The following is a 12,257-nucleotide window of genomic DNA, read 5'->3' on the forward strand; positions in this document are numbered from 1 at the left end:
TAAAAAATCTTAATTAAAAATATGTTAAGTATTAAGACAAATTAGCAAAAATTTTATAAAAAATAAAATAATACAGATAATTTTATTTATATTAAATTGTGTAATTAAAGAGAAGAGCAAGTAAAACTTGAGATTACTTAAGATTTAATAATATATTACACAAAACAAATGTAAATATAAATGCAAAATAAACTGAAGTAAAAAAATGTAAATTTGAATATAGAAAAATATATAAATATACAAAATAGCATATAACTTGCATAAACTTAACTTGTAAAAACAAAAAATATACTGATACTTTTATGCAGCATATTCCTCGATAAATAATGGCGGATTAAAAAGATATATCTAAAAGATAATTTGAAACGCGCACGAATATAATCATTAATTTATACAGTACATTGCACTTAGTTCAACGAAGGATAAAATGCGCTACATAAACGTCATTAGCCACGGCAAGATAAATTCGCATTACTTTATGCGAGTATTCCGGCCAATTATCTATTGCGCGCGTTTTAATAATTCTCATAATGACGTTACTACGCAGTTATTACCTAAGAGAAATTGTGCTTACAATGAGTAATTTTAGCATGCAAATATAATATACTGTTTATGATGTAAAGATTAAAAATCACTTATTTTATTTATCACTTATTTATTTATCACTGGATTTTGTGCATAGCGTTTTGCGACGTTATTGATGTCAAAAGAGCGTTTTTTGATGTTATTCACAAAAAATGGTAAAGACTGTCCTGAGGCAATTCTATATTGAGAGTATTCTATATTGAGAGTACAGTGAAGAAATGATAAGAAAAATGTGTGATACATTTGATATATTATCAGCTTACAGCTGAGACGAACGATCGAGACATCTTCACTCTCTTATTGCTTGAGACTTCCGGTAGGGCAAAAAAATGTTACCATGACGTGTAATTTGTTTACGTGTCGCTTAACTCCCTCACTTTTCTTGGCACTATTATCTCGCTTGAAAGCTTTGTAGAAAATAACGCCGTATAATATTGTCACTGTACTTATTTTTTTTTTATTAGAAACCTCGATGTGCTCTCCTTTTTGTTCGAGCAATCTCTTGCCGAGTCGTGCATAAAGATTAAATCTGCAAGGAGTTATCAAAATCTGCACTGTTATCAAAATTGCCATAAACTATATTTTGCTTGTTGTATCGTAGAAACAGTTCATCTTTTTTTTTCATCCTAGTGTATGTGCAATCAAATTATTTGAAAATTGCAAAACCAAGCACGAACCAAAGTCAACACGTGATTGGTGCGAAAACTAAAAATTGCGGGAGCACGAGATTAAATTGCCTAACATGTCAGAGTATATGAGTACAGGATAACGTCAGCGACGAAATTGTTTTAACTGAGAAGTTTCATATTTTTCGAGAAAAAATGTACTTGCATTTTATTCAAAAATTATCTGTTATATAATAATATTTGACGAACTAATCACTTCATAATTTGTCGATAACATCTTTTCATGAAAAAATAAATATAGAGTTTAGATGTACAAATGAAGCTTTATCGAAATCTTACGAGGCACTTACAAATCTTTACTTTCTTTCAAGCGGTGTATGAAATTTCGATCGAGTGTTTCAAGAGAAAGCCGACCACGGAAAAATGCGGTTCTGATACGTCGTTCATCATTATCGACAGTATCATTGATCATCGTGGAATGCCGGGGGAACTGAAGGAAGCAATCAGTGGGGACATTCGATCTATCTCACTGACAGACTAGGCGTGTTCTTGTGTCTATGTCAATGGCAAACACTGAAAATGCTGTTAACAATAATGAAATCCACTACAGCACGAGTTAAACGATAAAATGCACATTCGTGGAATCGATCGCTTCTCTGATCATATCCGGTTGTAAGTATTTACTCGTCAGTAGAAACGGTAATACTGACAATGAGCAAATAATGGAAGCGAACAAATTAGATATGCATGTATTTAATCGTGGTATAAAACGTCGCGCTTTTAAGGTTTGCCATTAAAGTTTCGAGCGGGTCGGTCCTGATAACGGAGTTAGGTGCTAAAATGTACACAGTAAAGAGTAATAGTAGCGCGTTGTATGTATATATGTATGTGCAACGAAAGTGTGGTTGGTCAGATATAAGTGATAGCTCCGATAATGCACTTCATTTTATGACAAGCAGTTACATCGTGCTGATTACATTTCTTCATTATATTTCTTGAACAATTGCATTTCTAAATTATATTTGTGTAATGTGTGCAAAAACACATACTTTGATGCATTTAAATTGTAAAGAAATTTTGTATGATCATAAAGATGTAATACCTCTGTGTCAGAAAATAGACATTTAGAAATATTTTAAAAATATAATGTAACTTTTTTTTTGAAATACAACAAATTTAAAGTTAATATACTAACAATAAGATAAGATAATACTATTAAAATATTAGCAAAAACTAAAATAGTTTATTTAAATATATGGACAGTACAAATACAAATAAATTTTTAGTTATATTTCTTAGAAAAAAGAACTAAAACGATAATATAAAAGATATAATGTAAATTGTAACTCCAAAATGTAATCATACGATTTGTTTAATTAATAAAATATTAATATATAAAAAATTAAATTATAACTAAAAAATAATTTGCAAGTTTATATACATAAATCTAAAGCAAAAAATATTTGCAAAGTTTGCTATGTTATTTAATTTATAAAACTTAAACACATCTTGTTAATATTAAATGCTGAACAAACAACTCTCTAGGGAATTTAACAATAAAAGGTATATTTCATAAATTCGCCCGACAATGACAGGACAATATCTACTTGTCAACAACGAAAATAACAAGTGCAGCGTAGCGCGTACAATTTTATTATAAATATCGAATGTGTCATTCTATCTAGAAAGCTTATTATAAAGTTAAATAAAGAATGAAAAGACAATAAAGCAATAATAAAGATTTAATCAATTATTTTTTGTAAAAAGAAATAAAAATCTATTAATGTATGAATATGGAAATTTTTAATTTTCTCAACAAAAATGTAATCACACATTTCTAGAAAATTTAATAATTCTCTTTACTTCACAAAGGATATAATGTGAACTGAGAGAATTATAAATCTAGATCTTCGAGTTTGAGAGATGCGCGAATATCCGCGCATCCGAATATCCGGATTTGATAAGTCGGATTTGACAGATTCGAGTAAATGGATGTAACAGTTAGATTCATTGAGATCTAAATTCATCCCGAAATTCAGTTTCTCGTATTGTTAGACAAATTATAAAGCTAAGTAGACTACTTTACTGCATCAGAAATGCGCTAATTCAATTAATTAGAACTAATACTCAAGTATTTCTCAACGAGATCGCTCTCTATATTGATTACAATCTTCTGTACAGTGTAAGTATATATAAACGCAAATTCATTATCATAAAATTGTAGAATTCGGGAAACCGGATTTTGCGACAAATCCGGATCTCAGATCCGGATATCCGGATCCTGGATTTCCGGATCCTGGATTTCCGGATCTTGGATTTCCGGATTTCAAATCCGGATTCATAATTTTTATCTGAGTACCTGAAATAATTATGGCTATTCTGTTAAAAAGACATTCTAGTATATAATCTTATGTATTTAAAGGGAAGGTAATTGTATGATTTTCTTATAATTACAAATATTTGGTAGAAAGATCTGAATATCTAACTTGCACTTAATCGAAAAGATAATATTAAGATAATACAGAAATATATATCGTAAAGATTATGTACGCGTATCATGTGTGCAAGAGAGTTTGCGTAAGAGATTGCGGCTCCTTTCATACTGAACATAGAAAATATCGCGGCACAAAGGTGATAAAATGTACAAACCAATGGGCACACAAAAAAGCGTGCGTTACATCAGTGCTTTCCAATTTTATCGGTGCGAACATACTTTATTAAGTTATATGTTTGATTTCGCTTAACGACCAATGGGAATTGGATTTGTGTGAGACTCAACGCTCTTCTTTTCTCTTTATGACTTTTTCTACGTTCTCACTGATAAATTTAATTTTTGAATATTAGATTAACTTCTAAACTTCTAGACCTCTTGGGAAAAAGAAGAAAGTTACGTTACAAATAAATTTTTTATGTCTATTCTGCCAAAGTATTGTTGCAATTGTTTTGTTAGGATAAAATTGATTAAATTATCCGGCTTGTAAACGTTTGCACAATTAAAAAGTTCATCGATTATAAGGACCTATTGAGAACCTCTGTGTGATGCAATTGTTCGCGCGGCCAACCGAAACGTATCCGATAAAGAAAACAAAAAAAAAGATAGAAAATTGTTGAGATCTGGTCGCGCGCGATCCTCTGGGAAAATAACTTCGACAAACAGGCAGTGACATTTTCCAACGGTGCATTGTGCTTTTCCTTCTTACGAAGAGATTATGCCTTAGAAGCCAGCATTGTGCACCTTTAATCTACTGTTTAGGGGAGAACTATGAGCAAACGTATCCGTGGCATAGTTTCGCAAAGTCGCAAGCGATTAAAATTGGAGTCCGTTCAAACAATCAGCCTCTTTTATAATGCAACAAACCCTGCACTGTTGTCGACTGCGGAAGGGGTAGCGTTCTCTTTTGTAGCCGACTATTCCCTTTTATCTTTTACAACCGCCTGTGCAAATATTAAACTATTCGACCTCCTTCTTCCCTCCCGCCTCTCTTCTTCTTCTTTCTCTCTGTTACTCCTACTATCAACGCAATGTTTGCTGTTGCATATTATCACTTTGAATAGCGAACAATCAGCCTGGGGAAACACGATATTGTGCAATTAAAATAATCATTTACGAGTCGTAACCGCATGTTGCACTCAATGCCAGAGAAATTAACACATTAAATGAAGTTACCGATAATGGCGATTTATCGGTTGGTAATCGCCGCAATTATTGGTATTTAATTGTCTCTCTTCTCTTCCCCTCAACCCCATACCTCTTCTCTGTTCGATCCTTGTCACCAATCTCTCGTCGACTAACAACTTTTTTTCTTTTGTTCTGAATGTCCGAGCTTTTCAATCGTCGACTTGTGCGCGGAGTGGTTAACGAAGAAATAAGAAAGTTCCGACAAATTAGTATTATCTAGCGCCAAGATGCGGGATTAATCAGTTCCCATCATCGCGTATTTCTCCCTCGTTCCTATTCGCGTTTTTCTGAACGAATTTCTTTCGACGAGCGACCTGTCCGGTTATGGCGCGTAATCTTGTAAAATACGATGTAACCAAACTCTCTCTCTTCTACTTTTTCTGGCCGCGTGTCGGAAAAGCGCGCTTCTCGAGCGACGAGAAATACAGGAGACGCAAGAAACAACAGAAGCGAAATTTCTCCGCGAAATTCTTTTCCTCTTCAATGTAATTGCTCGTCCATTTTTACGACACTGTCTCACAGGTTATTATTACTTTCAATAAAAACGGGAGAGCACAAAATGTCAATAATAATGCTGACATAGCCGAATATAAGAGACCTCCAAACGTTCCGAGTGTCATTTCAATTTCGCTAAAACATTTTAATTGTTCTTTTAAATTCACAATTATATAAAAATTATAAAAATAAAATATATGAAATAACAAAACATTACACACGTACACACATAATTAAACAGATAAATGTTAGAATCGTCAAAGTTTATAATTTAAAGAATTTGTGTTTTTAATCTTTAACAATCCTGTTAAATGTAATATTAATTAGAAGATCAACTATATTTTTTTTATAAAAATTAAAAGAATATTATCTTTTCTTTCTAACAATAAGACATTTTTGATTGAAAATTTAATCTCTATGTGAAATTTGTCAATCATGTACTTAAAATATCTTGAGTATATGAACCTTTTGATTGCGTTTGTTATATTTGCATATACATATAAATATTGATGACATATATTTCGTGTAAAAATGTGTTAATACAACAAGTCAAAAAAAAATCAAAGTAATGATACAAAAACTAGAATATAAAACAATTGAGAATAAAAAAAATAAACAATAAAGAGTATGTAAATATATACGAGAACGAAAGTCCCGATAAAATTTAATAACAGAATCAAACTCCAAGAACATTTTTCATTATTTATTTCATTAGCTTGTTTTTATTGGAATACGATAAGCTGCATTGGAAGTTCATGTTCTTATCAAACAATCACTTGAAGAACTTTGGAAAAGAATCGTATCAAATTCGCGATTGTTTAAAGCGCTTCTTCGCTTCTGCTTGTATTACCGGAAAACAAGATTATCAAGTTAGGCTTCCTTCCGTCCATATCCTCGATCGACTCTCTATCGCGAAATAGTCGAAATAGTCGCTAGTTTAGAAGAATTATCATTATTCGCTCCTCTTTTTCAATATTCTAACTGGTCCGACTTCTTCCGCCAACCGAATCATCTACAACATTTCGCAGCTCGCAAATTACGGCCCGAAATTACCTCCTTCATTAACCCCGTACCTGATTACTCAAGATAACTTGGACGCCCTCCACGGCCGGAAATTTATAACTCGGATTAAATCCACTCTTGAGTCGGTTTTTTATATCAAGTGGATTTTAAACGGAAATAGGAGAATGTCCAATATTTAAATCGCAAATTCTTTTTCTTTGCTACATACATTTTTCAAAAAGAAAAAAAATATATAATGTATGTATATATGTATACATTCGATGCATGTATAAATGTTAATAAAAGATAAGAATTAGCACCTCGTGTATGAGTGAGATTATTTTAATAAAATAATGAAAACGTATCTTTTGCATTATTAATCTTTTGCATTAGTAATCATTTTAACATATATGACCAAAAATACGAAATGATTATTTACAAAGGTATTTAGAAATTTTTAAATAAAGATATTTTATAGTATTTATTATATAACAATTTTTTTTGCAATTAAATTTCTCATTAAAGCAAAAGTATATAGATATAAGATTTTTTTTTAAATAATAAAGTTGTATCAAGTATAAATCGATGTAAGAAAGAGAGAGCAATTATGCTATACATCTTCAAAATAGTTCAAAAGCAACATCAGATAAATTAAAAATCAAAGTACATAATATTATATATGCCAAAAAGTAGATTTCCTGTAGGAATAAAATTAAGTCTTTCGATAGATTTCAAGACAAAACAGAAAGATTTAAAGATTAATCTAATTCTCATTACATACATATTTTTGTTCAGATTATTAAAGTTCGCTATGCAAAAGCAACTCTCGTAGTAATATATTCATGAATAATTTTTATCACATGGTACTTAATATATGTATAAATAATGTTAATGCGCGCACGACACATATAAACTTAAACCATAAAATAATTTTAATTGTTTTAAAATAATAATTCTCTCTTTATATATACAGAATTATCCTCTTCTTTCTCAATTATATCATATTTTTTTATTATTATCCTATTTTACAAATTTAAACATTTCTTTATTTATTACTGTGAACAGATATAAAAATCCAACGCTATTTAATATTAAATTTCGAAAGAGGCAGCTAACTGTACTGAAGGAATTCAATTAAAAAGGAGCCAACTGTATATAGAGAGTTCCTATATATCCTATACATACGCGAGAACGGAATAATCCCCACATAGTCGTGCATGCGAAATGGGCACACGTGCGGTAGAATAAGGCGGAGAAAATAAAAGGAGGTGTCAGTTTTATCTTGATTCACCGGAATTATTAACGCGTTCAAATATGGAATGCTGCACGTCGTGAGGATCAGTTGAAATCCAACCGAGGTAATTATTAAAGATCCAACACAGAGGTGAGCATGACGACATGACCCGGTAACGTGGAAAAACTTACGTAACCCGAGGGAGGACTTACGTGCAACTTTTATGGGGTTAGAAAATAATTCGTCGGAGTAGAGTGTGTGCAGTATCGTTATACGGGCGCACAACGGTCATATTTCTGGAACGAAATTCGGCGAGAGCGCGTTACGGCCAAGGATTTTCCAAGAGTCGGAAATATGCTTGTTACATGAAACGAGTCGCTTGTTATTTTCTATAGAGCTAAAATTAAAAATGTTGCTCAAAATAACAATTTAAATAGCAGCCACGAATGAATGAATGATTAAATACATTACGTTATTACCGCGGTTCGCTATATGCGTTTACCATGTAAACGGTAATCCTGTGTCCTGTGTGGAATTTGTTTGTTATGCATGCACACATGTAACATTTCAATTCCAGTATTAAATATTCTCTTTATACACTGAGAGGATAGGAGGATAAATGAATAACCTGATTACGGAACACTAGTAAGTAACCATTCAATAGATTAATTACAAACTAAATTTCCTGATATTTTGATAATTGATTCTCTTTTGATAATAAAATTTTTTAAAATTTGATTATAAAATTCTCATTGAAGGTATTAATATAAAATATCAAAAATTCTCAGCATTTCTTATACAAAATATAGAAACTTGTAAGATTTATTAACTTGAACGTTTAAAAAGTTAAAAATTGATTTAGCTTCAATTATATTATATGTATATAGAAAAAGATATATATGTAATCAATATAAAAGGAACAATAAATAATTAAAAACAAAATTTTAAAGAACATAATTGCGCTTCTCGACATATAACAAATTTATCTAATAGACATCTTCCATAAATCTTTGCAAAAATTTGAACGCGGAGAAGGCGAAAAATGCGGCAGCGTCTTTCACAGCTTACGAGCTTCACGTGAATTAATGTGATCCAGTCTATCCTGATCTACGACAAAATCTTGTTAGTACACCTCAGCGAACGGCTGAATTTCGTGTCTGTAGCGATATTGCGAAGACAAACGTACGCAATTAAATGCTCACGTGAACGATATAACAAGCAGGAATCGGAGAAGCGAGAATATTTTCCGCGGCTCCCAAGTACGTCCTGAATTAATGATAACTAGGCTGATTCGAATTCGCGACGAGATTCAATTAATACGCTCGAAAGATCAGCTAAAACTCATCACAGCAAATGGATATGAGACGCAATCCATGACGTGCGGCAAAGAATTTGCGCATTACTGTACATATATTTGCTGCATCTATGTTGCATATAGTTTTATTGATTTTTTATATATATATTCTTTGATTAACTTGTTGTTTAAATTTAAAATTTGATCAAATACTATTTTTCCATAATTTTTTAATTCACTTTTTCCATTAAATATCTTGATATTTAAACATCAAATTAAAATTTTTATTTTTATAAAAATTAATACAAAATTGAGCAAAAAATATTAGATTCGGCAATATAGAAAAAAATAGTGAATATTAAGATATATGCAATAGATGTACATATGTATATGCAATGTAAATTAATGTAAAAAAAAAGTTTTCTAAATATAATATTCTGATGAAAGAACAATCATAATTTCTATACAATTTTATCTATCGCGTTCATATGTGTAACATACAAGATAGTAATAAGACACATGGCTTTTTCTAATTTAAATAACACAAAAAACAGCAATATTCTTTTTTAGGGAATATCGATAACAAATTCCAAGTTATATCTAATGTATACCTGAACACATTCAATATCAAATACTTTGAGTCGAATATAAATATCGAAGTATTCGATCCAATTCTATCATGCATATTTCAATGTACCGCAAAAAAATGAAATAAAATGTCGCTAAAAGAAATCAGACCTCCTCATGTAAATCAGAAAGGTCTCGTCTACCCCGAGATTCAATTAATACTATCCAGCAACGGTTCCGGCGTTCTCTAGAAATGCAACGTATTGTAACGACGTCCATGTCAGACGGTTTGCAAGGTGTGTCCAATAAAAGTTTCAGGACTTTTGGATAGAACATCGCAAATCTTTCAGAGAAAGAATGTAATGCGGAGTTATTGATTGCTAAACGCGATGGTAAAAGATCTCAAAAAAGTTTTATAAATATTCTGCAATAACACTCTCTCTCTCTCCCCCATCCCTGTTTCTCTTTTACTTCTTTTCTACTCTATAGTTACGTAACAATTTATTTGGTTACCACAGCTATTATTTTACATTTGACTACTAATTTGAAATTAATCTGTTTTTAATTCATAATTATAAAATTCAGATTAAAACAGATTCGTATTATTAAACCTTAATTATTATTTAAAATAATTTAAGTTTTTATAAAATATATATTTTAATTCTAATAATATTTTATTAGTCACAATATATAAAGATTTGAAAAGGCAATTTAGCACATTAAATATAGCTTTTAATAGTTTTTTCTCGTATTTTTATGAGCAATTTTTTATTCATTTTGTTTTTATCTTTAATTGTGTTACACATTTGTCCGTTTCAATAATTTTTAATAATGTATTACGAATCCCTTTGTGTAATTTGTAGCTAATAACTCATATAAATAATATATATATGTCAAACTTTATTACATTTTGATGCTGATTTCAGCCGCAGTCATAAGACAATGTCTAATAAAATCAAGTGAATATAAAGAATGTTCCTAGACAAAGATTTTTTTCACGAAAAGCGATGTTAAAATGATATTATCTGTACAATAGCATTCAATATAACGTGACATAAAAAATTAAATAATGTTGAACTGAAATTAAATATTGCGATTTTTACATACCGTATAGAGATAAAATGATTTAACAAAAATGGCGATAAATTATTTGGAGGGAGAGAGAGAGAGAAACAATCGAATCGAATGTAATGTAGAGAGATTCAACAAAAATTGATCTCAAAACAATTGATTGATATGCGTGCCAATATCAATCTACGTTCTCTGTTCGCTCTGATTCCTCGTTTCATTCATTCAGTCTTAGAACTTCTCGGACACGCCTGGCACTATCGTGTAATAATTTACGCGCGGTGAGCGCGCCAAGGGATTATTTTAATTAATCGCCGGAGGCGGTCGCATCCGTGCTAGCCGAACTACAGTTATAAGGACTCCGCATAAAAAAAAAAGAGAGAAAAAAAGGCCAAATCCCTCGGATTCACGAGTTAAGCGGATTCAGCCGATCGGTCGATCGGCGGGCGTGTTCAATTAGCGGAAATGTCGAGAATGGAATTGTGCGCTCTGAAAATTTGACTGCGAAAAATCTCGCGAAATGTGCTGTCTTCTCGAGATAACGATACCCAGCGCGCGTAGGATAACCCGTCCATCAAACGAGCCCCGAAAATAACTTGGAGCCATACGGTGGAAAGAGTGGCGGAAACCACCCGCCATCTCCACCAGGATCTAGTCCGTCATCTACGATCCACGATGTGGATCCGATCAATACGAGACCGCAACGCGACCACCGAATTCTCGCAGAATCCTCTTCCGAGGATCCGCCGTGACGCGTATGTCGCATGGGACGAGACTTACGTGTCGCGGCACGACATCGCTGGATTGGATCGCTGGATCGCGGTTCCGCGCGCCGTAGCGAACGTCGCACGGTGTTGACATCGCGGCGATTAATCTCTTCCGAAATTCCGATCGTGTGAGTTTACGTTCCCGTATTCCCAGATATATCCTGCGTCGTGTCCACCCCGCCACGTATCACTTTTGGTCCATATCGGTTTTTCACTTCTTCTTTCTATTAATCCCCACCCATCTCTTTCGGCTCTGAATAAGGATCACGATGTCCCGATAATATTTCAGAGAGATTGTCACATCATCGATTTAATTAAAACAGTGATAATTCGCTTTGAGAAGGCGAGAGAAAAAAAGAGAGAGAGAGAGAGAGAGAGACGAGATTCTTCGATACGTCGAAATCTAAAAAAGACGTCGCGGCGACATGCGCGAAAAGGGTCGGAGGACGCGCGATCGTCGACCAGGAGCGCGGGTTCGACACCGATCTCGTCGGGAATTGCACTGGCCGGTTCAGCCCTTTACTCCGAGGCAGAGGGGTGGCGGCGCGAGAGAACGCGTCGCGAGGAAGGGATAAACGGGTAGGAGGGAAAGCAGAGAAAGAGAGACAGAGAGAGAAAGACAGAAAGCGAGAGACAGGGCGCGGTGGGGATGATGTGGGAGGATGGAGGAAAGCCGACGCGGAGGAGAGCAGGGAGCAAGAAGAGGGAGGATGAGGATATATACCTAGCAGCATCCACACAGTGCTGAAAACCACCGTGGTACATTTCGCGGAGCTCCCACGAGGGACGGCGAGCAGTGACGGAGGATAGGGGGACACGCTGGGGAGAGTAAAGAGAGAGAGAAAAAAAAGGAACGCGAGAAAGGAAGAGTAGGGGAGCGAAATGGGGAGCCGTGGCCTCTAGGAAATTAAAACAAAAAAGCATAGGGAAGCACATCGTG

General features: G+C 33.4%; 1 protein-coding gene across 1 annotated transcript in view; it reads right to left on the reverse strand.

The window, feature by feature from the left end:
• Positions 1 to 11,804, reverse strand: part of LOC145939481 (lachesin) — an 89,575-nt gene extending 77,771 nt beyond the window's left edge. Inside the window, exon 1 of the mRNA XM_083043811.1 lies at positions 11,331 to 11,804. The gene's annotated coding sequence lies outside the window, so the exon portion shown is untranslated. The remainder of the gene's footprint in view (positions 1 to 11,330) is intronic.
• Positions 11,805 to 12,257: the final 453 nt, after the last annotated feature.

The sequence above is a fragment of the Prenolepis imparis genome, unplaced genomic scaffold (genome assembly GCF_030444845.1).
Source record: "Prenolepis imparis isolate NDT839.2.m4 unplaced genomic scaffold, iyPreImpa1.0 SCAF_8, whole genome shotgun sequence".
In the NCBI taxonomy this organism is placed as follows: domain Eukaryota; kingdom Metazoa; phylum Arthropoda; class Insecta; order Hymenoptera; family Formicidae; genus Prenolepis; species Prenolepis imparis.